The following is a 4,092-nucleotide window of genomic DNA, read 5'->3' on the forward strand; positions in this document are numbered from 1 at the left end:
GAGAATCCACGCGTGGATAGGCCAATGTTGGAGGGAACGTTGCCAGTCCAACGCTGAGGCCAATGTTCTTCTACATGCTTTTAAAACTGAAAATTGGGATTTTGCATCCACGCGCACGCATAGCGTACGCGCACGCGTGGATGTGCATTTTGACCCCAAGGGCGCAAACGCGCAAAGCACGCGTACGCGTGGGTAGAAAAATATTGGCACTCCAACATTGATTCAAATGCCAATGACAGCAAGCAGAACTTATTTTTCAGAGGCGCATTTGAGTCAACATTGGCCATCAAACGTTGACTCCAACATGAGCAGCAGAATTGGCAATTCAAACAGATCTCTTCTCAACTGCAACAGAAACCAATTGGCACAATTTCAACCTAATTTAATCAAGGCCAAAAGCCCAATTCAGAGATTGGAGATCAATGGAAGAGAGTGTTAAATAGCTTAGAATTTAAGTAGGGAGGACATTTTACTTTTAGCTACAGACACTCTACTAGTTTTAATTTTCTGCAATTCTTTCAATTCTGCAATGTATCTTTCAATTCCATTTTTCATTTTGAGAGCGATGAACAACTAAACCCCTTTCATTGGGTTAGGGAGCTCTGTGTAATTCAATAGATCAATATTAGTTTTCATTTTTCTTCTTCTTTCTTTTCTCTTAATTTTGCTAGAAAGCTTTCGTTCTTTATCCTATTGGATAGTTATCTTAGGAAAGAAGCTATCCATAATTGGATCTCCTTTGAACCTTGGAAGAGGAATGAGGAGATCATGCTAGAATTGCTTTCTCACATTGGATTAGATTGGGGTTTGGATGGATATAGTGACATGTAATCCTACCAATACTTTGATCTATGAATTTGTGTGGTAGAATCAGTCACCGATCTTCATCTCTTCCCATGAGCAGTTAAATCAAGGAATTAGGCAATTGTTCATACTTAGAGAGATTAGATTGCCAAAGAATTGGAATCTAATCACCTAAGATTTCCAAGGAGATCAATGAATGCATTGATTGAGGAAGAGATGAAAATGAACTTGATCCGGAGAATTATCACATCTCCTGACCCCAATGAATCCCTTAATCTGATCTTACCCATTCTCATTATATTTTGTTCTGCAACTTCAACCCAATTCAATTAAGGCCAAAAGCCCAATTCAGAGATTACAGATCAATGGAAGAAAGTTTATAAATAGCTTAGAATTTAAGTAGGGAGGACTTTTTACTTTTAGCTACAAACACTTTGCTAGTTTTAATTTTCTGCAATTCTTTCAATTCTGCAATGTATCTTTCAATTCCATTTTTCATTCTGAGACCTATGAACAATTAAACCCCTTTCATTGGGTTAGGAAGCTCTGTGTAATTCAATGGATCAATATTAGTTTTTATTTTTCTTCTTCTTTCTTTTCTCCTGATTTTGCTAGAAAGCTTTCGTTTTTCATCCTATTGGATAGTTATCTTGGGAAAGAAGCTATCCATAATTGGATCTCCTTTGAACCTTAGAAGAGGAATGAGGAGATCATGCTAGAATTGCTTTTTCATTGGGGTTTGGATGGATATAGTGACATGTAATCCTACCAATACTTTAATCTATGAATTTGTGTGGTAGAATTAGTGACCAATCTTCATCTCTTCCCATGAGCACTTAAATCAAGGAATTGGGCAATTTTTTATGCTTAGAGAGATTAGATTGCCAAGGAATTGGGATCTAATCACCTTAGATTTTCAAGGAGATCAATGAATGCATTGATTGAAGAAGAGATGAAAATGAAATTAATCCGGAGAATTATCACATCTCCTGACCCCAATGAATCCCTTAATCTGATCTTACCCATTCTCATTACATTCTGTTCTTTAATTTCATGCTAAACCCCCATTCCTATTTAATTTCTTGCAATTTAAGCATCTGTTCTTTATATTCTGCAATTTAATTTCTGTCTCTTTAATTTCTTGCAATTTAAGTTTTTTGCCAATTTTACTTTCTGTGATCCCAATTCAATTCTGATTTCGCTCAACTAGAATAATTTTCCAATTAACATTGATCAACCAACCAATCCCTAGGGGATTCGACCTCACTCTACAGTGAATTTTTACTTGACGACAATCTGGTGCACTTGCCGGTAGGAAATTATTGAGAGACAGTTTTTGGGTGAATCAAGTTTATGGTGCCGTTGCCAGGTATTGGTTTTGTATTGACAATTACTAAATTGGAGGATAACTAGATTGAGCAATTTTCTTTTCTTTTGATTAATTGAATTTTAATTTCAGCTGTTCATTTTTGTTCTCTGCAATTTTTAGTTGTTTCTCTTTAATTTTTCTTTATTTCTTCACTTTCTAGCAGAACTAACCCACTAACTCATTAACTGTTTGATAAATTACTCTAACCAAGCTAACTATACTCTGTTTTAGTATACTCTATACTTACTGTTTCTTGTACTTGTTCATTGTATGATAGGTAGAAGAGAGGTCTCAACCTCTTTTGACAGTGAACCAGAGAGAACCTTCTTGAGATTAAGAAGGGAAGCAAGAGGAAAAAAGCGCTGTTGTTGCAGAGGAAGAGGAGGAAGATTTGGACATAACCATGGAGGATGATATGGAAAACCATCATGAAGGAGAGGTGAACAATCATGCCAGAAGGGGTGCAGCCAACCCTGCTAGACAAGAGAGGAGAGTTCTAGGCTCCTACATCAATCCAAACCCAGGAAACTGTGGTAGCAGCATTCAAAAGTCAACTATCCATGCTAATAATTTCGAATTGAAGCCTCAGCTCATCACACTGGTTCAAAACAATTGTTCTTTTGGAGGAAGCGCCCAAGAAGACCCTAATCAGCATCTTACTACATTCCTAAGGATCTGTGACACAGTGAAATCAAATGGAGTTCATCCTAATGCCTACAGGCTGCTTTTATTCCCCTTCTCTCTAAGGGATAAAACATCCAAGTGGCTAGAATCATTTCCAAAGGAGAGCCTCAGCTCTTGGGAAGATGTAGTTAACAAATTCTTGGCAAGGTTCTATCCTCCACAAAGAGTCAATAGGCTGAGAACAGAGGTTCAAACATTCAGACAGCAGGATGGTGAGGCTATTTATGAAGCCTGGGAGAGATTCAAAGACTTTACAAGAAAATGTCCCCCTGATATGTTTAATGAGTGGGAGCAGATTCATATCTTTTATGAAGGGCTGAATCGTGAATCAAAGAAGGCTGTGGATCACTCATCTGGAGGCTCTTTGAACAAGAAGAAGACCATTAAAAAAGCCATTGATGTCAATGAAATAGTGGCTTACAATGAGTACTTTTATGCTTCTGAGAGAAACAACAATAGAGGAATCATGGAGCTAAACAATATGGATGCAATTTTGGCTCAGAACAAGATGATTGCCAAGTAATTGGCGGATCTCACAAAGAAGATGGAGGCAGGCCAAGTAGCATCAATCCACACCCAACCATTAGCACCAGAAGAGCCAAACATAGAGGAAGAAGAAGTCAACTACATTGGAAATTCTGCAAGACAAGAGCATGACCCTTACTCCAAGACTTACAACCCTGGTTGGAAAAACCACCCAAACTTTGGGTGGAGAAACCAACCAAACCAAAACCACAAACTTCACAATCCAAACCACTATAACAACTCAACTCACCAATATTCTAACTAAAGACCATATCAGACCATACAAAACACTTCTTCTCAACCACCATACCAAGCCCAAGCTAATCAGCTTCAATACCCCACTTCCAACCCACCATCTGATAACAGATTCTCCAAGATCGAAGCTATGCTTGAAAACCTCTGTAGGGAGTCACAAGATATGAAAAACTTCAAGGAGGAAGTGAGATCTAATCTGCAAAACCAAGATGCTGCCATCCAAAAAATTAAGACACAAGTTGACTACTTGTCCAAAAAAGCTCCTAGCCATAGCCCCTGCAGTTCAACTATGACAAGCTCAAGGGAGGAATGCAAGGCTATCACACTCGGGAGTGGAAAAGAGTTGAAAGAGACCTCAAAAGGAAGTCAAGAAAGGGAGGTAGATGAAAACCAAAATGACAAGAAAGAAGTGCAGAAATAGGACCCCAAGCCACCAGAAGATGAAGAAGTCCTAA

General features: G+C 38.3%; 1 non-coding gene across 1 annotated transcript; it reads right to left on the reverse strand.

Annotated features, from left to right (window-relative positions):
* Positions 1–3,029: 3,029 nt before the first annotated feature.
* On the reverse strand, positions 3,030–3,136 carry LOC148549775 (small nucleolar RNA R71). The gene has a single exon (XR_015898941.1). It is a non-coding gene; the product is annotated as a small nucleolar RNA R71 (small nucleolar RNA).
* Positions 3,137–4,092: the final 956 nt, after the last annotated feature.

This window comes from Arachis ipaensis, chromosome B8 (assembly GCF_059453495.1).
Source record: "Arachis ipaensis isolate K30076 ecotype BB chromosome B8, ASM5945349v1, whole genome shotgun sequence".
In the NCBI taxonomy this organism is placed as follows: domain Eukaryota; kingdom Viridiplantae; phylum Streptophyta; class Magnoliopsida; order Fabales; family Fabaceae; genus Arachis; species Arachis ipaensis.